We start from the raw sequence: 24,100 nt of genomic DNA, 5'->3' as shown, positions 1-24,100 counted from the left end.
CACACCGAGTTAACCACTACCTACCCTACGAGTCGGAACTGGAAGATGCGATGGCTGGGATCGACTACCCGGTGGCGCTTTCGGACATTCGAAAGTTTGAGGCTCGTACACACAACCCTCAGTTGGCCATCAACGTTTATGGCCTCACTGACAAAAATGTGGTGAACCCCATCCGGGTGAGCGATGTAGACGACGATGATGCTCGAGAAATTCACATTCTGCTCATCAAGGACGAGACCCATCACCATTACACCCTCATTCGCTCGCTCTCTCGGCTTGTTTCGAGCCAACGGGGCAGTGATAGTCACCACATAGAAGTTTGTCGTAGGTGTTTGTCTATATTTCATAATCAAGAACAGCAGGATTACCAGCGCATCAGAGGCTCCAACACCGCTGTCGAGAAGCTCGCTCGCCACAAACTTTATTGCAATGCCAACGAGCCTGGGGTGGCAGTCTTGCCCAAACCTGGCACTGTGGAGCGTTTCCACATGCACGGTGCCATGGTGGAGCACCCCGCTATCATCATCGCGGATTTCGAGGCCTTCCTCAAACCCCTGTCCACTTGCGATCCCGATCCCGAAGTTTCCTCCACCACCCCTTACCAACTCCACGAGGCATCCAGCTTCGCATACGTTGTGGTGCGACGTGACCAGCACATCGCCCCCGAGCCCTACGTGTATCGCGGTCCCGACGCAGTTAAACATTTTCTAGACAGGATGGTTGTGGAAGCCAGCGAGATAGAGAAAGTACTGTTGGCCCCCAAGCCTATGCTCCCACTGTCCCCCGACGATCAACGTAGACACGACGAGGCCATCGCTTGCCCTGTCTGCGTCGAGGAGTACACCGCCAACAACCGTAAAGTCCAACACCACGATCACTTTAACGGTAGGTACGTTGGTCCTTGGTGCAACGATTGCAACCTAATGGCCCGGGACCCGCGCTTCATCCCTGTGTTTTTTCACAATGGCTCGGGATACGACTTCCACCATCTGGTGCCTCACTTGGGGTACGACGACATGCGAATCAACGTCCTGGCGCAGAACGAGGAGCGTTACATTAGCTTGAGCAAGTGGGTTCGAATCCCGGGATCACGCTCTACCGTCGAGCTTCGCTTCCTCGACTCCCTGAGGTTCCTCCCGGCAAGCCTCGATGCTCTCGCGGGGAAGCTCACCGACGAGCAAACACTCATCACCTCTGCGAATTTTCCGAACTTGGACGCCGGTCTCTTCAGGCGTAAGGGGGTCTACCCCTACGAATACGTCACGGACCCTACCAAGTTCGCGGAGACGTCGCTACCTCCTCGAGCAAACTTCTATAGCAAGCTGCGAGGCTCGGACATATCTGAGGATGACTATAACCATGCTCAGTCCATGTGGCGCGAGCTGGATTGCCAAAATCTCGGGGACTACCACGATGCGTACCTCAAACTTGATGTGACGCTCCTCGCCGACGTGTTCCAGGCGTTTCGTGCAACTGCGAAGACCATCTACAAGCTGGACCCTGCATACTTCTACAGTCTTCCCGGACTGGCCTGTTCGGCCATGCTTCTTGTTACGAAATTCAGGCTTGAGCTTCTTTCGGACGTGGACATGATGCTGTTTGTAGAACGTGCCGTGCGGGGTGGAATGGTTCAGGTGTCGCAACGGTACGCACGCGCCAACAATCACGACATGGCCACCGGTTACGACCCTTCGCAACCGTCCAGCTACATCATGCACACGGACGTCAACAACCTCTACGGATACTCCATGATGCAGCCACTCCCCTTTAGAGGCTTCGAGTGGGCCGATCCCTCCAACTTTGACGTTGAAGGTTTCGACGATTCGGAACGCGGATTTTTTGCCGAGGTGGACCTCGAGTTCTCCGAGAAGGTGCAGGATTTGTTCTGCGATCTTCCGCCAGTCCCGGAATTCAAATGCCCGCCCGGCTCGAACCAAGCAAAGCTCGTCATGGACTTTGTGCCCAAAGAGCGTTATGTCCTACACTACCAAAACCTCCGGTGGTTGATGAAGCAGGGGGTTACCGTCCGCACAGTACATCGAGTTTTGATGTTCGAGCATTCTCCATGGTTGAGGCCATACATCGAGCTCAACACCAAACATCGCACAGTCGCCACTTCTGATTTCGATCGCGATTTCTTCAAGTTAATGAACAATGCGGTGTTTGGGAAAACTATGGAGAATGTGCGAAATCGTGTAGATGTGAGGCTAATATCAAACAAAGCACAATGTCGCAGGCTCGTAGCAAACCCGTTATTCAAATCGAGGACCATTTACAATGAGCAGCTGGCTCTGGTGCATATGAGGAAGAACGAGGTGAAGCTCAACAAACCAATCTACGTTGGAGCCGCGGTTCTGGATCTGAGCAAGCTACACATGTTCGAGACGTACTACGACATATTACGTGCACACTACGACCACAACATCTCGCTTCTCTACATAGACACGGACAGTTTAATATACCAGGTTCACACAGCCGACGCGTACGAGGATATGGCCACAGTTCCATCTTTGGTTGACCTCTTCGACACCTCGGGCTATCCCCAGCCTAACCGATACGGCATCCCGGCTCGCAACAAGATGGTGCCCGGCAAACTCAAAGACGAGGAGAACGGTGATGTGACTCTCGAGGATGTCGGTATTTGCGCCAAAACCTATGCTATTCGGGCAGAAGAATCCATCACGAAAAAGGCTAAGGGTGTGGACAGGCAGGTCGTCCAAGAGTACCTCAAGTTCGAGGATTACGTCAAAAACCCTTCAAACTAGGACGTCAATTGTAGGAGTGGAGCAGCGCATCCAGAGCGTCGACCATGTGTTGACAACCAACCAGGTGAGAAAGGTTGCCCTGGACGCACGCGACGACAAGAGGTGCGTTCTGAAATGTGGGATTCACACGCTCCCATGGGGCCACTATCATCTAGAAAGTAGCTTCAAATGTAGTAAATGGCATGTATGTATGTATGTATGAAAAAAAAACAATTCATGTAACAGAAGTTCTAATTTAATATAGCCAAGATATTAGAACAATAGTGTTTATCTTCAAATGCAAAAAAAAAAAAAAAAAAAAACAGGCGGAGGTTTGGGATTTTTAGCGGGACTAACTCCCTGCCGCGCCCTACGGGGTGAATATGGGGCACACGCAGGGCCAAAGGGGAAGTTCCTTTGTGCGTTCAAGTGTGATTTATTATAAATGCATTAAAATTAATTTTTATTATTATTATTTTTTTATTCCAGATTATTCTCACAAATGTAAGAAGGTGTTCCTCGCAGTACATCCTAAACATTGCGTTGCAGGTTAATCTAATATTTGAACCTACGGTCAGTATAATTTTTTGAGAATTATGTGATTTTTTTTTCTTGTACTTAAAACTGTTCGGCCACTCTTTCATTTTTGACATCATACACAAAAGACTTCTCTGCAATCAGGATGACGCTGCATAGAGTATCGGCAGGCAGCGCGTCGTGAAACTCGCAGACGACCTTGATGTTGGTTCGATCGTTGACCACCACCTGCTTTCTCTTAGATGCGTTAATGACGAACATCGGCCTGCGTGTTTTGAATTCGCTGGGCGCGTAGTACACGTCCACGCTTCCCTCGGTCACGCGTTTGTAAGCCGTGTAAGCTTCGTAAAGTTTGAGGTAATCGTTTTTGGTCATGTCGAGGTTGTAATTCTCGCGCGGGAACACTTCGTTCCTACCGTTCTTCAGATAAACGTTCTTGATCTTGCAGTCGTCGAACTTGCTGGAATCTTTTTCCTGATCGTTATCGCGCCCGGTCTGAAAGAGCACCACGACGAAATCTGGCATGTCGAACTGTATGTTGTTGAACTGCGTCGTCACGTCGAATTACATGTGACTTCCCGACGCCATCTTCTGCACGCACTGGTAACCGTGAAAGTGAATCGGCACCTGCGGACTTTTCAAGATCTCCGCTTTGTACTTGAGGGCGTAGTTCGTTTCGTATTCCACCACCGGCATTCTCAACTCCATGCTCCGGATGGCGCATTTCGCTGCTTCGGGTAAAGTGTTGGCTATCGGCGTGGTGCCGTCCGGACCCAAAGTAGCGTATCGCATCAGTGCGTTGTTGTCGTTGGCCGCTCTTCGAAACGTGACGCGCAGTCCTCCCTTCCACATGATCTCCTTGTAGTCCGAGAAGAAACCAGGCAGCAGACGCATGGGAAAGAGCACCGTGTGACTTGTCGTCGATATTTTGGTCCCGGCTTCGAATCCCCCGGCCTGATAGTATGCTGCGTCCGTTTTGGATAATTTCAACGTTCCCATTGCCGTCGACGTGATGCCTGGATAATCTATTCTGTCGATGACGGTGTTGTGTTTTCTCACCTCCACCTGCGAGAACAGGTGAGGCACGAAGTTGTCCACGAGTATCAAATTTGCTGCTGCGGGAAACGCGTCTCCGCTTTCCTTCTTCACCACGTCGAATTGAAGGTAGAGGTCCGCTCTGTGAGGATGAACAAACCCGTCGCCTACGTCCACGTCGTATTCGATCTCCCTGTTCGCTTCGTTGAGATTGGCGAACGTGCGACGGTTGGGAGGGAAAGATTGCAATTCGTAACTTTCGATTTGCTCCATTTTACATGTATGCTTATTTATTATACGTTGATCTCCACGATGGCCGTCGTAGTGGCACCTGCGAAATACACCACGTCTCCTTTCTCGTTCGTCACCACCAACTCTATGTCGTCTATGCGGTTGCGACATACTGGAAAATAGATCGGCGAAGAGGGCGTGTAGATGATCGGTTCCATGAACTCGGAACTTGGTTTGAAAGTGGCTATGATTCCCGTCTGCTTGTGACTTCCTAATAATCCGTCCGAAGATTTCGTGATCATGCCTTCCGCCACGTTGCAGTGTACGTTCAGAGTCTCTATGGCCAAGAATTTAGGAATGTTGGTTGCTATGTGCTTGATGCCAGCTTCGAGTTTTGGGTGGTTGTTCTCGAAACCTAAAAGTTCTCCCATGGTGCCCAGGTCCACGGTCTCCGTCGCCGATAGGATTTCCACTCTGTGCGTGACCGAATTTTGAGAAAAGTACGTGCCTTTGGGTAATTGAGCTTGCAAAGTGGAAAGATTGTATTGGCCTGGCGTGACGACGATGTGTTCGCTTCCGACGCTAATTTTGTTGTTGTGCTGCGTGACGTTAGGTATGAGGTACATGCTGTAGAATGCACGCAGAGCCACGGATTTAGGATAGACGATGTCGTCGTGCAGCGTGAGTTTCAAGATTGAAGATTCGCTCGTGAGATGGAACACGCCCATCCTAGTGATGCTGTTTGAGGTTCCACAATGCTTTCTGGAAATCCTCGATCGTAGGGTTATTTATTTTAGAGAGAAACGCGAGCACGGAGAGGCAGAGATGACCGCAGTTCACGTCTCCGAAATTTTGAATGCGTTCGTCGTTGTAGTATATAGAGGTTTTGTTCGTTTTCAGATAATGAATTAAATTTGTAGGTGGAACACCTCCGAAAGAATCGAAAACGAAAGCTTTATCATTATTTTTGTGGTAACATATCCAATGCGTGCCTGGATTTTCTTGACCGTCCAAGTTGACTACTCCGCATTCTCTTCTTTTAACGCTTGAAGGTAACGAGTCGGACATGAAAACTCCTCTGAAGTGTTTGATTTGTAACGGTTCGATCAGAGATTCAATGTCTCGGTTGGTGAGTGCTGTTGTTTCTTTTTTTTAAACTTTTTCATCACGCCCTTCCCCCCTTTCTTCTCCATGGCCAGGTTGTGACGTTTCTGTTCTTCCAATTCCGCTTTGTTCTTCTTCGAGTCGATGACGGTTTTCGCGATGGCGGCACTTCCGCCAGCCAAACTTCCAACGGCCCCCAATGCTGCCAGGATGGCCGGGATGCTGAATATGAAACCTCCGACCTTTTGCTGTTTCCGCGAACGCTGCAAGCGTCTCAATTGAGGTGTACTGAGAAGTAATTTCATTCCGTGTCCTTTGCTCAAGCAAGAACGTTTCTTCTCGCGTTGTTTCTTGGTGAGTAACCCATCGAGGGCACCTAGATTTTTAAGATTGGAGTATGGTATCTGGTACACGACACCCTTGGGCTTCATGTTGATGCTCTATGTGTTATTTTTACGGTATGTTATTTATATATATATTCTGAGATTTTTCTCGTGTAGTTTTTTACGGTATGTTATTTATATATAAATGTTCTGAGATTTTTTTTCACGGCCTCGCAGTCGTTACACAAATTCTATTACGTGCTTCGTTTTCTTGCCAAGAAGTTCCTTTGTCCCCTTGTACACGATTCGAGTTTTGTTCTCGATTAAAATAGATAGCTTCTCGTCGGATAACATGTTAGCGTATCGATCTGGTAAAAATAGACTGTATTGTGCGTTGAGCAACAGGCGTACCTTGGGACCATACTGGGTAGAAACGATTGAACCGGAAGTTATCGTGTAAGGTTTGTCAACTTCCAATTCCTGAATTTTTACATACTCGACTGACAAATTTAGCATGTGTTTTAATGCTTGGAGATCACTCATTTTTTCAGTCGTCATATCAAAAAAAAATTTCAGAGTGTTAGAGAGAAATTTAATTGTTTTTTCACGATGTGTGTTATTTATATATACCGAAGATTATTTTTTACGATGTGTGTTATTTATATATCAAGTTTTTTTTTGACACGTATATATATTATTATTTTTAACAGAGGAAGAAAGTCCGTGCTTCGGAAAACGCGATGATGTGTTGTTATTATTATTATTTTTTACTCTATGTTATTTATATACCCCACCCCAATTTTTGTTTTGTGTTCATGGCGATGGTGGTACCCAGTGCGGCGACCCGTTCACCCAACGATGCGTCTCTGCTCACGAACCTTTCGAAAGCTGCATGTTCCAATTTTTTGTCTGCTTCGTGACGTGCGTCCAGATCCGTCTGCGTGGTGTTGTAGGCGATGTCGTGATCTTTGCATGCGGCGTCCAACGGATTCACACCCTTGTCTCCTCTCTCCAATCTTTTCTCGAGTTTGGTACCCGGTCCGCAGTACTGGTAGCCAGGTAGATGCATCTCGAAAGGTAACTTGTTGATGATGTCGTTCACGAGTCCTTTTCCTTCGGCCACGTTCCAGAATCTCGGAGGCAGCGTGTTGATGATTCTGATGAGGTAACCTATGCCCTTGTCGTCGTTCACGATGAAGTTGGAAAGTTTCGTGCTGATCATGTCCACGATGCCAACCTTCTCGTTGTAGAAATTACGGTTGCCTGCATTCTCTTCGCCGGCTATCACCAACAATCGGTCCACGAGTTTCCTAACGTGGTCCACCCAAACGAATTCTTTGGGTAGCGTCTTGTAGCGTTTGACGCCGCTGCCTGTTTTGACCTGGTTCCAAATCGATTTGATGAGATTCCTGTACTTCTCGCCGCTGCTCGATTTCACCCTATTCTGCGAGGCGTCGTTGTTCTGGTACAAGGCATCCGTCATGATCAGAATTTCCTTGTAACTTTGGTAATCTTCGTCGGTGTAATCTTTCGGCTGCTTTTTGGCAACGAGTTCCCACAGTCCCACCGTACCCGGATACCTGGTCCAACTATCCTTCTCGCCTAAATTAACTTTAATGTCGTTGCCTTCGAAGGTCACCTTCGATTTCCCAATCTTCCACACCACACCACCGCCTTCGTTGGTTTCCATGCTGGGATACAATCCGAACACTTCATCCTTGTCGAATTTCCCCGTACTCAGGTAGTCTCGTGCCAAAGGTCCCAACTCGATTTTATCCGAAGACGACGACGTGCTACCTATAGCTCGACGTCGTGCCGGTGCATCCTTCAGTTCGAACGGCGTCGAAGGAATGCTCGAAATGGGCGTGGGTACGGCGTAACTTTTAGCTGCGAGCGGTACGAGTTCGTTGATCAAATTTTTATTTTGTTCCGTGACACTTTTAATTTCTTTACCTAGACCGCTGATGGCATCGATCACAGGTTGATCCTGACGTTTCTTCTCTTCGTAGAATCCGCGATTCTCGTATTTCCAGCCTTTGAAGCGTTTCGCGAGGTAATCGGTAATCGCGAAGCTTGAGATTTTCGTCTTCGATTTTTCGTTTCGTCATGACGTTATTTATACACGTCGTTTTTCACAACGTTGCAACGTTTAGAAAGTCGTTGATTTTGTTTCTGTATTTTCCGTCGTTGGGTTTCCTCGTCATGTCGATCGTCGCGAATCCGAAATCGTCACCGTTCCAGCAAGTAGAGCAGCAGCGTTCCGAAAATTGATTGTAGTTCATGTCTCCACCTACGTAGTCATCGTACGCGTGCTTGAGGTTGGTGTGATCTTGACGAAACAAACATATGAAATTAGCGTTGTCGCGTACTAACTGTTTTGGAATTTTGGAAAACGTTTGAGCTAGGTAGAAGCAATCCATTCCTTTGTGACTACCTTGCGTGAAAAAGTTGCGAATTTCATTTTGATTTTCCAGGATGGCGTCGTCGAACACAACGACTGAATTTTCACGACAATCGTCGAGTGGTTTTATTTCCGAGGCGAACGTTGCAATGTCCAGACCATCGTACAGTTTCATCAGTTGCTGGTATTTGGATTGCTCCAAACTTTTCGAGAACACGTACAGGTGCCTGTTCTTCCAATCTAACCAATTCGGTGCGAGGAGAAAATTGTCCACGAGCAGTGTCGTTTTCCCACACCCCGAAGGACCTACGATCAGACAGCGGACGCTGTCGGGAAGCAACTCACCGTTCTTTTTTTTTTTCTCGTTTGACTTTCCGGATCCGGTAGACGCTTCACCACGTTCCACGTACTCACAAGATCACTTCGTTCGCGTCGATCCAACTCTTTTCCGGAAGTCCCAGCCATTTGACAAACAGTTTGTCACCTTTCCTACGCAATACTTTCTCGATGAGGTACGTGTCGGGGTGTTTCGTTTTAGAGAGTTCCTCTTCGTAAAATCTTCCTTTCAAAATCTCGCCGCTACTATCTTTTATTATATACGTGTGTCGGTTTCCGGGTAAAACTCGAACCACCGTAAAGAGTTCCGTGCTCCAATTTTTTGTGAATCCCTTCTCGAAGGTGCGTTTGAATTTGCTGATCCTCACCCGGTCTCCAATTTTGTATTTAGCTTTTTTTGTCGTGGGTGTGTACTTTGGACAGTAAACTGTAGAAATTAAACGCTGCTCGTCAGATTTCGTAACGTCAGCTGGCTTCACGCCTATCGTTCTGTGTACCGTATTATTATAGGTGTCGACGAGTTCCGGCAGGATGTCGACCCATTTGTAATTTCCCCGAAGCGTGAATCGTTTCCACATGTGTGTTTTCAAGGTTCGATTGAATCTTTCCACGATGCTGGCTTTGATGTGACTGAAGGTCGAATAATGTCGAATGCCATGTTTTTGAATAAACTTTTGGAATACGGCGTTGTAAAATTCTTTACCGTTGTCCGTGTGCAGAAACCGAGGTCGTCTGCTGCCGCTTTCGCGAAAAATTAATTTGATTGCTTCCGTGACGCACGATCCCGTTTTCGCCTTCAAAGGTAGAGCCCATGCGAATTTCGAAAATGTGTCTATGACGGTGAGGAGGTACTTGTTGCCCTTGTTCCATTTATGTACGTTTTTCAAATTGCCGCTACTCATCTCCACGAGGTCACTTTGCCGTCGATGCCCTTGGTTACTACAGCCAAACGTTCGTAGTTGCGGCGTGCAGGTTTATGCAATTCTTCGACGATGGCTTGCCTAGACATTTTTTTAGAGATTACGTTTGAAGAGAAGCACCAGCGTGATGGGATTCAAAGAGGGTGGCACCTCGCTCGTGTTTTGAATGATCAGCTTATCGCCGGCACTCACGTCGAAAACGGTGAGATCTTCGTCTTCGTGTATTTCATATATGTTGCGCGTTTCGTTCCAACGTGCCAGAGGAATGTTTCCCGCTTTCTGGACACCACGATTCGATATTAAGGTCATGGTGGGAACGCTAGCTTTTCTGCCGTGAGACCAGTACGAAAATTCGTTTATCTGAATTGTCCCATCGAGGAGAAACTTGTAGTACGGATGATAAGGATGCAACATGTACAGTTTGTTACCTTCGACGAACGTGGAGATTCTCTGTTGATTGGGAACGCTGTTGATTTCGATGGCTTGCAAGGTGAACAATTTGGCGAATTTAGTGTCGAAGGTGACGAGATTACTGTCAACTTGTCCGAGTTTATTTTCGATGGGCAGCAAATGCTCGATTATGGTATCCGTTACGGTAGAAAACGACGGTTTGATTTTCACTTCCACGTTCAACTGCTTGTAGTTTTCGTTGAGTTCTTGCAACTTGGCACCGAAAGAGGCCAGCGTCGATTCCTGCGTGGATTCCAGCACTCCAACTTGATCTCTGATGTTGACGACAATGTTCTGAAGGTTCTCGACTTGATTCAATTTCGAGCTCTTCTCGGTAAGATCGTTCACGATGCTTCGCATCTCTGTAAACTGCGTGTGAAGGTCGGCGACGCTCTGCGAAGTGGGCAGCGTCGACACCAGCGAACTAATTTCGTCTCGAATCTGTTCCACGTTCGCCGTTTCCGTTTCTAGTCGTTTCAGCATTCGAGATATGTTTCTTTTCAAAGCGTGCAATTCTTTGGAGGTGGGGAGATTGGCCACCCTACTCTCGAGATCGCTCAATGAACTTTTGATGTCGCTCGAATCGGATAGTGCCGTCACCGCCGTTTTCAATTTTTCCAAATCTTCGCTCGAAGGCACGCTCGTCCGTAACGATTCCAAGTCACCCTGTATGTTGTCGAGTACGTGATGAAAATGAGCGAGATTCGTTTCGACGTTCAAATTTTCTAAATATTCGATCTTCTGCTGAACCGTGCTCAACGTGTCTTGAATGCTCGTCAACGCTCTCGCTTCAGCGTGAATATTTTTAATTTCTTCGTTGATCAATTCCAAGGACGCCTGAAGCGTAGCGATGGTGGTTTGAATGTGTTCGAAATCTCGATACGCCTCCAATTGAATTTTTATGTTCGCGACGCTTTTACCGATGACCTGCAGTTCGTCTGACGATGGTAGGTTCGTCATGGTATCTTCCAAAGTCTGCAACTTGGATTTAATTTCTTCCAACGTGCCGGTGAATTCTTCTTGTAATTTGGAAACGACGACATGCAAGCGTTCTACATCAATATCTTTCACGACGGTTTGAAGTTCAGAGAAATTCTTTTCTATTGCGGAAGTTCGTTCTTCGATTTCGAGTTTCAATTTTTCCAAATCATCATTTTTCAATTGAAATTGCTGTAATTTGGCCAAATCATTTTGAAGCGAATCCACGCTCAACTGTATATTTTGAACGTTGTCGTAAGAAGGTACGTCGACATAATTTTTTATCAGCGTCTTCAGTTCGGAATCGATTTTCAGAATGGGGTCGAGACATTGCGTTTGGAGCGTAGCGATTTCCGACTCTAAACTTTTGTTTAAGGTCTCCTGCAAAGCAATCAAATCGCTCCTCAACTTCTTAACTCGAATGTCCAACATGAGAATCTCTTCTGCATGGTCTACACGCTTGGTGTTGCCGAAAATGTCGTTAGGCATTTTTGGTTAACGGTTATTTATAATAGGATAGACGATTCGTAATTCTACGAAGAGAGGAATAAGTTTGTCATAATCTCCGAGGAGTTCCATGTAAAGATAATCTCGTGCAGAAACATCGTACGTAATGTTAGAAAGCATCTTGTCGTGCTTAATTCGAAAAATATTCTTGCCGGTAGAAATTTTGATTTCGCCTGCGTTTTCCGGATTCACGGTGATTTGAAGTTTCCCGTGGATCGGAATTTCGTAGAAATGTAAATTGTTATTAAAAACATAAAACATCTTGCCCACATCATCATCCAATTTCGTCCATATGCTGTTAAGGTGAACGATAAGTAAACCATTGAGTTTAGATAACACGGAAGGTAAGAGGTTATTGAAATTTGGCGGTGCAGTCTCCATGTTGATCTGTTTGCGGAAGCCAAAAAGATTCATTGTCCTTGTCAGTTATTTAAGAATACGGTCAAAGTTTTTTTTTTTTTTTTTGTAATGACAGGCAAATTTTTTTTTTTTCCACATGTATGTAATGCGATTTAGGAGGAAGATCGTGGCCTACCTATTTGTTGAATTTGTGTCATTGTGTTAACGTTGATAGCACACGCAGAGAGAGAGAGGGAACGAAATTGTCGTTTTTCTGGATATCCAACAGGCAAAAGCGTAATATTTTGTTTGTTTGCTTGCGTCACAATACAAGCGCGCGCGCGTGTGTGTGTGCGGCACATCGTTCCCGAAAGAGGTTTGCAAAGGTCACGATATACAAACATTTCGTCCCGGAGTTGGAAAATTACGATAAGGTGCATTCATCCTTCAAGAATGAGAGAGTGCATTATTTACTCATCACGCTGTGTCAGCGCAACGAATAAAAACGCGGAACGTGGAGAGAAAGTGAGTTTTTGAGGTTTTGATGAAATTTTCGTAGGGTTTGCAACACTACGGCTCACTTCAGTGAATTGAAGTGAGTTTTTTAATGTTTTGGTGCTCTTTTCTTCGCTGCAAAACATCGTCAACGCAATAAATGAGGCAGAAGTGGCGACTGTGCGATGTTTAATGTTGAGCTCGATGTATGGCCTCAGTAAGCCTCATTTATTAATTGTTAGGTTAAGTTGTATCACGTAAGATCGTGAGTCTCGCCATAGTAAATCGAACAGCTCATACTTTTCTGATTATTTACTCATCACGCTGTGTCAGCGCAACGAATAAAAGCGCGGAACGTGGAGAGAAAATGAGGTTTTTTTTTGAGGTTTTGGTGAACCTCAATTAATAAAAATGAGTTTTTGAGATTTTGGTAATCCTCAAATGAGTAAAATGAAAATTTGATGTTTTGGTGCTCTTTTCTTCGCTGCAAACATCATAATCGCAATAAATGAGGCGTAGAACGTCGTGAGAAAGTGAGTTTTTAAGGTTTTTTTCAATCCTCATTTGATGTTGGTCAACCGGTGCACTTCTACTACTCAGCGCTTATTTAGAATCGCTTCAAAAGCATAATGAACAAGTTGAAAAAAATCGCTACGTCTTGTCAAAAATCATAGACTGCATCAAGTTCTGTGGAGCATTTGAGTTGGCCCTGCATGGTCACGATGTAACAGATTTCTCCGCAAACCCTGGGGTATTAATAGGGCTCGTTAATTTTGTCAGCAGTTTAGACAACGCTGTTAAAGAACATCTTGCCAACAACACTGTATTTAAAGGCACTCGATCTCGCCATCGAAGTTCCGGGTTGGAGTCTCGTCCCGGGTATGGGTATTCTTTGTAATACTTTGTAATAATGAAATTAATGAAGGGGCATTCACAAAGACTACCCATACCCGGGCCGAGACTCCAACCCGGAACTTCGATGGCGAGATCGAAAGTCGACCACTTAACGTTCGTGGCCACAGAACCGACACGTATGTGGGGAGGGGGAGGGGCCATTATAAGTACATGAAAAACAGCATCAGTTGTAGCACGCATCTTTGAAAAGTCACCCCCCTCCTCCTCTCCCACAGCAAGAAAATGAGAGAGAGAGAGAAGAGAAACTCTCTCTCTCTCTCTCTCTTGCCTCCTCTCCTTTCTCTTGTCACCCCTTCCCGCCCCTATCTCTCTCGCTCTCTCTCTCTCTCTCTCTCTGCATTCTTCTTCCTTCTTCTCTCCTCTTTCTGAAGAGAGAGGAGAGAGGGGCCCCCCCTTCCAGAGAAAGGGAGAATCATTCTCTCTTTCCGGGTGTGGAGAGAGAGAGAGAAAAGAGAAATTATTGGGTGGGCATGGGTGGGCGCCGGGGCCGGGGGGGGTAAAAGCGGTCAGGGGCGTGGGGGTCTTCCCTTTTTTTTCTCTCTCTCTCTTCTCTCTCTCTTCTCTCTTTCCTTCTCTCTCTCTTCTCTCTCTCTCTCTCTCTTTCTTGGGCGCCTCCCCACCTCATCCCCCCAAGAGAGAGAGAGAGAGAGAGAGAGAGAGAGAGCTTCTCTTCTCCTATCTCTCTCTCTCTCTCGGGGGGGAGGGTGCCAGGGGTGTCGAGAGAGAGAGAGAGAAAAGGCATTCTTCTTCCTTCTTCTCTCCTCTTTCTGCTCTCTCTCTCTCTCTCTCTCTCTCTCTCTCTCTCTCTCTCTCTCTCTCTCTCTCTATCTATCTATCTATCTCTTTCTTTCTCTCTCTCGCAAGTGGAAAACCTTAGACACAGTTACAGTCATCGGATACTATAGCTCTTTTCAGTTGTTACGGCGTGCGCTCTAGAAGCTGGCAGGGGAAGTGGAGAGCGGGGAAACGACCTATCCAGCGCAACGAGACAGGCCGGTTAGAGAGAGAGACTGCAACGTTGCCAGAGTAGCGGGAAAGGGGAGTTGAAATCGAAAGAACCATGAAATACAGACGTCCCATTGTTCGCGTATGGCCTGAGAATGCGTATGATCCCCATCTTGTGTATACGTTGCAGGAATTCTTTCCAACTGTACCGAATGTTAGCTAGCATTGTCCATTACAATCACTGCGTCTTTGATGTTCCTTTCGTCAAGCGTATCTAAAAACTGCAAAAACTACTGAAAACTAATTTACATTCCTGTATAAAACCAGTGTGACTGGAACCTACGTGACAAACAATAATGCACCCACGTTTACCCACGGGCACTTTTAAACCCTCTGTACCCTGTTTATTTTGCCAGATTTTCGTTGGAGCGTAATTCTGATGTATGTACGTTTCATCTAAATGAAATACCTATAGGGCAAAGGTTCCTTATTTTCTAGAAGATGCATTTTTTGCAAAAACGTTACTCTGGCTGTAACTATATCAGCTCTCTCCATCAGAAATCGTCTACCATCATTGCTCTTTTTGTACTTGAACCCCATATACTTCAGTATCCTCCACAACGACGAAACTCCCCACTGAAGCTTATTTGTGTTTGCAAATCAACGTGTAACTTGTTCAGTGTTGGATATTCACCCTTTACATAATACCCGAGGATAATTCTTATTATATCTTTATCGCAACCGTCGATTGCCTTTGTGATACTGTTCCTTTTGATTCGTTTGCACGGTGATTCAAATGACATGGAACCCGACGCCTCAAGACTGTCTTTGCCTTCCCTAACATTACGCTGCACAGTTCGCGTACTCACACCACAAGCTTCCGACACTCTCTGTTGCACTTTGTGCACACTTACCAAGGGACCACTGTTTTCTGTTGAAAATATCCATGAACCCAATTGATTATTTTCCTGCATTGGCTACAAACTACCTCTTTCCTGTTCGCCATCGTACGATACTTACTGCTTTAATAAGCACAAAGCTCCCTATGGAACAACGAGGGTACAAATAAACGTCACATTACATGCCACATACACGTTTATCGAAGAAACAATGCAGTTAGGCAATACACGACGCGACAACAATTACTCCCACGTATGTTTTTCCTACATTCCGCTCATAACAAACAGGAATCAACACTGGGGCAAAACACCATCAGCAACGCGGTGAATTGGCAACACAGCAACGTGCAGAACGAAGTTAGCGCTGCAGCTTCCTCCCGCAACTGCGTAACTCTCGGCTCCACCGCTAGGTGGTCTGTTCTCTGGTTGGTCAGCGGCATGTTCCCCGCTCCCCACTTCCCCTGCCAGCTTCTAGAGCGCACGACGTAAGAACTGAAAAGAGCTATAGTTGCAATCTATGGCAAAGGTGTTATGAACGCGACAAGTTTTCGGAAATGGCGCGTAATATTTATGAATGGGCGAACAGATGTTCAGATGATCAGGACGACCATCCGTCATCACGGGATGCACTGAAACAAAAGACAATCGACGCAGCTTCTCACTTCTACATCTTTTTCTGAAGATGAAGGAGCACTTTGCTGGCAAACGCTTTGCATGTGACGAGAAACTACAGGATGTTGTCATGGACTGGTTGAATCGCCAATCGGCAACATGGTACGGGGAGGGGACAGTTAAACTGGTGTCGAGGCACGACGATGTCAAAAGCCACTATGTACAGAAGTAGCTAAAATTATGTGGCAAAACATGTGTATAATTTTTCTGCAAAATTTTCAATAAATGTCTTTGGATTGCGAAACGTTCTTTACTTTCCGAATGACCCTCGTAATTTGCTAAATTCGGATTTAATTGATACGTTGCATTTAGAACACCGAACAATTAAAAAATTAATCAGAATATTTCCACTACAAAATACAAGGTGCGGAAATGAATCGGGCGATTTTGCAACACTGCATATTGTTGCGTCAGAGGTAACACGTGACTAACGCCATCTTGCAGAGCCTCCTTTACCATTTAGTTACGATGAAGCCGTAGAAGAGGCACAGCGTGCATTCTCTGTAAAAGCGTATTACAAAAACAAGAACGAGAATATTCCTTGGCACATCAGATATGTGGGCGTATGATTATTTTCTTTGGGGATATTTGAAAGCAAAAAGTCTTTCAGCCAACCACCACGCACCATTAATGAACTTAAAGATCGAATCGGGAAGAGGTGGCTGAAATTCTACCCAAAGACTTGAACGTGGAACAAAATGGAGGTATCGTTGTATATTTTCAAATAAATCAAAAAGTAAGGATTGTATTTTTATTATATTTTGATATTTCTTCTTCAATGAATATAGTAGTTTCATTTTGCCTTAATTATGTATGCTTTTTACATATTATGTATTATTTTGTCTTAAGTGTGGAGTATTTAAAATCGCCAGATTCATTGCAACACCCTGTATTTGTTAAAGAAAACTGCTGAGCAAACTAAAATGACAAACTCCAAGACAACATCTCGCGGTCCGGTGGTTAAGAAACACTGCTCTATCATATATGACAAGGTATGTTAATCAGCATTAACCTTGTGTGACGAGGCTGTTAACCGCTTAAGAAAACACTTTTATGAAACATATTGACGAAGATACACCGAATAAAATGTTTTAACTAAGTTGTTGCTAATGAGTAATGACGAACAACCTTTAAAACCACTAGTGTGTATCGTACTGCACATTGTCCAGTCCTAAGCCTGAAAAAAATGTGCGAATTAACGGGGAGGGGGGGTGCCGGGGATTTCCCCTCCCTACATATTTTTTTTTTTTATCCCTGGCAGAAGAAAAAATGTTTCATCCCTGCCAGAGATGATTTTACTCAGCCAAAGAAATGGAATTAAAAGCATTTAGAGTATATGTAGTGTACTATTTATTAACTATTGAACAAACACCACTGAAAAAATCTGGAAAATATTTAATAAACTTTTGTCGGGTGCAGAGGACTTACAAAAAGCTCCGAGAGTAAAGCCATTGTTCTGTCCATTATCGAACTAAGAAAGTCTTCCGCCATGGCAAGAACAGCTCATTTCGTCAGCTTTATTTCTCGCCGCACGAAGTCATCGAGTTGAACGCGCAAACATACAGGGTTAGCCTAAAAGAAATAGACACTTTCAAAGTTTTACAGAGAGAAGAGTTTTAATAATAGGGTTGAAATACTTACATGCTTTGAAGAGTACATTCCGAAGTTTAAATTGGTAAGTTACAAGTGTTCCATGTGTGACTCTTTTGTAACCCGACAGATATCAATGCGATACTCCAATTCTCCCCAAACGCGACTTTTCCCCTTGCACAGTTGCACAGAGAACCGGTTTCCTAAAATTTCTTGCTCCAAATCGTAGATTGACTGCCTTGTGGGTGGTTGTTTACCATACCGTCTTCGAAAACGACGCTGCACGATAGTAACAGATTTTGTTTTTGCAAATTCAATCACGCAAAAAGCCTTCTCCACCTGGCTAGCGGCCATACTGCTCGACTTACGTCAAGGATGCTCACGTGATGCTGACGTCCCGAAGACAAACCTAAAGCGGAGAAACTTGAAGACTTTCTCTTTACAACAGTGCTAAATGCTTTCTGATGTAGCAAACAAATTTCAATTTATAAAGCTTTTAAACTATCTATTTCTTTTAGGCTAACCCTGTATATTTGGTCAAGTTTTCTCGGTGCAGTGAAGGCGATTAGGGGGCGTGGGGTAATTGCCCCCCACCCCATTCACTTTTTGCTACATTTGTCCCCGCATATGATAAATCTTATCTACCAATGGAAAGTAAACTGTCCTTGTCCCTCCCAGTTTTGGAACCCAATCACAACCACTGAGTTTGGGTTTTCTTAAAATATAAATATAGACCTACTGCTTCTAAAATACGTCTCAATGTTGTCATAAGATTTAACGTCATAGGTAAGAACTGGGAAGCAATAGTTGTCACGTGCCAGTTCCGACGACACAATGAAAAATGCAAGGAAGAAATGTTTCCCGAGAGCGACGATAGATGGCAGCACGCCATATAAAGAGGAGCAGAGCTAATTGTAGAAACTAGGAGCGGAGAAGAGCGATTATATATATTATAGTAAATGCAAAATACATAAAGGAAGAGTATAAAAATTATAGAAGGAGTAAATAAAATGCTATATATAGCCAATAAAGATAATTAAGAATATGCTCATATATAAAACAATTAGGAAAGTTAATAAGTGAACAAATGAATTCAGAGATGTATCTCCTTTTTGATCCTAGTGATCAAAATTTGATTCAATACCTCTGGCGAGGAGAACATCGTCAGCTTTTGTGTTTGTCCGTCCCTCGGTGGCGCTGTGTCCAATTAGATGCCCCTAAGCACTTACGGTTGCGCTCCTTATTAGACGCACTGGGCCATAGGCAACGCTTGCTGTTAGCGATCCTGGGCTATTCCCCTTTTGGTCGTTACATAAGAGGTGGCGCTACTGTCAGTTTAGACGCCCCTAATCTTTCTATAAGTATAACTTGTGTCGTTTGTATAATGCCAAAGAAGCTGGGAAAGCGAGCGCATATACAGGTAATGGACAAAATAATATGAACACCTTGGTTTGCAAAGGCCTATATACGCCGTCGTGGAAAAGGAACAACACTCAGCAGAGATTTCAACCATCTAGTGGCGATGAAAGCAAACATATCAGTCTATCAGAAGCTGGTGTGAGAGTTGCATGCGAGCAGTCAGCTATCCGTCAAATGCAGGTATGTCCGACCTTTCAGACTTCAAAAGAGGCATGATCATAGGAGCCCGCCTGGCTGGAGCATCTGTGACAAAAACAGCTACACTTGTTGGTGTAGCACGGAGCACAGTGTCAACTGTTCTGACAGCCTACAGACAACATGGAAAGACAACGTCTGCAGAGGAGAATAGTGGGCAAAAAACAAAGTTATCCAACAGGGATCGACGTGTGTTGAAGCGAATAGTGACTCGAAAGCACAAGACAACACTGCCCCAGATAACCGCAGATGAACAATCACCTCCAGGACCCTGTATCAACGAAAACCATTCAAAGGGAGCTGCATTCTGTGAACATTCATGGCAGAGTTGCCATCCCCAAACCGTTGGTGACTCCACGTAATGCAGTGACACGAAGAAGGTGGTGCCAAGAGCGGAAGAATTGGACACAGCAGCAATGGGAACATGTGATATGGTCAGATGAATCGTCTTTCACATTATTTCAGACCACAGGACGTGTTTATGTGTGGAGAACTCCTGCTGAAGCATTTGATATTGACTGCTTAGTGCCTACCGTGAAACATAGTGGGGGGGTCTGTGATGGTTGGGGGGGGCTATATCTTGGAATGGTGTTGGCCCACTTGTCGTCGTGCGTGGGAGAATCAACGCAGAGAAGTAGTGCACCATCCTGGGTGACCACCTCCATCCCATGGTTCAGACTTTGTTTCCCGATGCATGCCCCATCTTCCAAGACGATAACGCCCCTATTTACACTGCTAGGTGCGTTGATGCATGGTTTGATGAGCACAGTGATGCGGTAGAACATCTCATCTGGTGTCCACAGTCCCCCGATCTTAACATCATTGAGCCTTTGTGGGGTATTTTGGAGGCCAAAGTGCGTAATCGGTTTCCATCTCCAATGACACTTTCGGAACTTGAGACTGTTTTGTGCGAGGAGTGGCTACGTATTCCAGTTCACACTGTACAGGACCTTTATTTGTCTATCCCACGTAGGATACAAGCTGTCATTCAGGCAAGGGGGGGGCCCAACCCCCTACTAATACAAGTTTTCTGCAATTGCATTGGTGTTCATATTATTTTGTCCATTACCTGTATGTAATAAATAAGATTACGCTTTAAAAGGAAAGACAATAAATTAGAAGAAAGAAAAGTAGAATAAGCCTTTTCCAAAAATAGAAGGAAGAAAAGAAGAGGAAGTCTTTTCCCTAATCAAAGATAGAAAAGAAGAAGTAGCCTTTTACCAAAATAGAAGGAAGAAAAGAAGAAAAAACCTTTTCACTAATCAACGACAGAAAAAGAAGAAGAAGCCTTTTCCCAAATCAAAGATAGGAAGGAAGAAGAAGCCTTTTCCAAAAATAGAAGGAAGAAAAGAAGAAGCCTTTTTCCCAAAATTGTGAGAAGAAAAGAAGAAGATATCCTTTCAATTATACATATATTTATAAGAAGAATATAACCGACGTAAATTTGGAATCAGCATATATATATATATATATATATATATATATATATATATATATATATATCCGCATTTAACTATATCCTCTTGGCTATAAAACGCTTTCTTATTTGGAATTCTCGAATAAAGAACCTATCCCCTGAGATTAAGATATCTCTATAGCCGTGGTAAATAACATTTAAGTACGTACCGAACAGGGCGTACTGGGTTTGGGTTTTCTTAAAATATAAATGTAGACCTACTGCTTCTAAAATACGTCTCAATGTTGTCATAAGATTTAACGTCATAGGTAAGAACTGGGAAGCAATAGTAGAGCTTACTAACTAGCAACATATACAAATTTGCATACCTAAAAAAGCCTGCCCCCACCCGGAAATGAAATCATAAATACGAAACTGAGTGAACATCCCCCCCCCCCGTAAAAAGCTTAATTCGCTCACTGACATATGCGACTTAACAGCTCAAGATAAGATTTTTACCCTGGCGAGGTGGATTTTTGCGCCCCCTACTATCCACACTGCCACCATGCGCGTGCAATCCGGTACAGCAAGGCCAGCAGTGGTGGCACACAGCATAACTGTTACAAATTAATTCTTTAACTTTTGGTTTCTCATTATTTCTTCTGGGTTGCCTCAACAGAATATCAACCTGCAAGCCTCCAAGGTTCGTCCTTTTCCGATATGGGGCCATCAACACCCTCTCGCGGCGTGTTGACAAAACATCTGCATAGTATCACCCTGGCAATGCCACCAGAAGCCCGAAAAATACCCCGGCGACCTTGAGGGATCCAATTAGAGGGAACGTTGTGTGGAGACAAAGTTTGTTTTCCAACCCGTAAGGGCTGGAAGAAACCCGAGAGCGCCATCGCTTCAGTCTGTTGATGTCCTCAGTGTTGCGAACTGCACGATTAAGTGTCCAAGTGTACTGTATACTGCCAGCGATGTAGCATATCCACCAAGCTAGTTAAAATTTATATTCATAAATAAACTATAAAGTTTCACAACACAGGAGAAACACAAAAATATGATTGCTGACATACGGATGACATATTCTATGTGAAGATAAACGTATCCGAGCATTCATGGACACATGTTCATGGACACATCCGCCAAATAGAGTTGGTAAAACTCGCTGGCCGCGTTCACACTTTTTCAAGCGCTTTGCGAGGTGAAAAGTTGTGGTTTTTCAGTCGGGTGAATTTCTATTTGCTTGCTTCAAAAACTTTAGTGTTGGTATTGTATTTACTACGGAAAGATCTACGTGGTGCCAAAGTGGATTTGTGAAGATTGCAATGTGTGAAAATCTTGAAAATTGTTTAAATCATCCGCGAACGCCTGTTGAATTAAATAAGTTTGACAACAGACCAACTGAAATTCGAAAAAATGAACAACTTCGCCAGGACATTCATCTCTATCCTAAGAGACGTTATGGAAACAGTATCAGTAGAGTGCTCATTTTTTCATTATAACGTACCATGTAGAAGCAATGAATTCTTGGTTTTCTTAATTTTTCGGGATCTGCTTCCCCAACGAAAAATGTCACCGCACGCCACCCATCTTTCTACCCACCCACCTTCCGCCAATAAAAAATATGACCATGGAGTACTTATATTTACGGTTTTAATAACAAAAAATACTAGCCTTATTTTTAAAATCTTTCAAGTATTACTGTTAAATAACACGTGTATTGTAAGCATGTGTTTAATAATAATGACATCAAAATAAGTCATCTTTTAGCTTAAATTTCTATATGATTTTGCAACATACGTGTATGTAATGTGCTATGCAAGAGTCATTTCCATTAATTCTTTTGATTATTATTAATAATTTCAATTAATTAATTCAACAATAAATCAGACTATTTATAGAACAAATAGCCGCGAATCCGGTGGAGGCACATGGAGGTTCGGATCCCACTTTAAACTGTAGGCCCAATCCCAATTAGCCTTTCTGTGCATCAAGTGGACTTGAAAATAAACTCAAACAAACAAATGAGGACTAAAAGTGGTAAACGTTTTAAGTGCCAAAAGCGAAAGTGTTGCGAAATCGCATCGTTCCGCACATCAGCCCGTAAGAACGTGCACACACCTCTTTACACGCCCTTTGAACTACTTAGACGGCTACTAGCCCCTTTTCACGTTTACCACATTATAAAGCATGGCACCTTTCACAGTTTAACGTGGAAAACGGTGTTTGAATTACTTTGGAACTTACAGCGTTTACCAATTTCAGTCTTCAAATATCCACACTTATGTAATCATAAATAAGGTTTTGGTGTTAATAAAGGGGGAAGCTCCGGTTTGGAGTAGGGATGGCCAGATCCGGATCCGGTTGGTTCCGGATCCTAAAATTTTTCGGGTCCGGATCCGCGGATCCGGAATTTTCGGATCCGGATCCGTTTTGCCATCCCACATGCGCTTCTTTGGAAAGTAAGAATGTGTTTATAACATATTGTTACCTGCTAATATACATATATATATATAATATACATACATACACACATATATATAGTGTGTGTGCGCTCGTGCGCGATTTGTAATTAATTAATACACTTACAAGGGAAGTCTAAGTGTCCCCCTCCGATTTCCATGAAACTTGGCAGGTGTATGGAGGGGCCCAAAGGAAGAAATACGTGTTTTTCTGTTTCAGCTAAAAAAAAACTTTAAAAAACAAGTATTTCTTCCTTTGGGCCCCTCTATACACCTGCGAAGTTTCATGAAAATCGGAGGGGGACACAGGGGTCAGATCCTTACTTCAATTTGTCCTCATCTTGACATTTGAGGGGATTTTGCCAGCTGAAAACGTTTTTAGCTGAAACAGAAAAACGCGTATTTCTTCCTTTGGGCCCCTCTATACACCTGCCAAGTTTCATGGAAATCGGAGGGGAACACAGGGGTCAAATGCCCACTTAAATTTGTCCTCATATTGACATTTGAGGGGGGTTTTGTCCCCTAAAACTGTTTTCTAGCTGAAACAAAAAAAAAACACATATTTCTTCCTTTTTGCCCCACTATACACCTGCCAAGTTTCATGGAAATCGGAGGGGGACACAGAGGTCAAATGCCCACTTAAATTTGTCCTCATATTGACATTTGAGGGGGTTGCCCCCTAAAACAGTTTTTTAGCCGAAACAAAAAAAAACACGTATTTCTTCCTTTGGGCCCGTTTATACACACACCTGCCAAGTATCATGGAAATCGGAGGGGGAAACAGGGGTCAGATCCTCACTTCAATTTGACCTCATCTTGACATTTGAGGGGGTTTTGCCAGCTAAAACCGTTTTTTAGCTGAAACAAAAAAACACGTATTTCTTCCATTGGGCCCCACTATACACCTGCCGAGTTTCATGGAAATCGGAGGGGGACACTTAGATAACCTCCCTTGTTAGTCTTACACTTTGTAATTATATAACACTGCATATATTATAATGTTTTATTTTAATTTGTAAAACTGTAACTGTAGAAAAATTGTATAATTTTTGTATAACATTTCTATCTTGTTCTATGTGTTAAAGGTTTCATCCTGGAATGGAATGTCTCACATTTATGTGTGTTTCCATTTCCGATACATTCGAATGAATACATATTCGTTTCAATGGCATTTACAAAATCACATCTGACATTTTATGTT

This window comes from Lepisma saccharinum, chromosome 12, assembly GCF_977018435.1.
Source record: "Lepisma saccharinum chromosome 12, izLepSacc3.1, whole genome shotgun sequence".
Taxonomy (NCBI): domain Eukaryota; kingdom Metazoa; phylum Arthropoda; class Insecta; order Zygentoma; family Lepismatidae; genus Lepisma; species Lepisma saccharinum.
The sequence above is the reverse complement of the archived record's forward strand: the minus strand, read 5'-3'. Positions refer to the sequence as shown.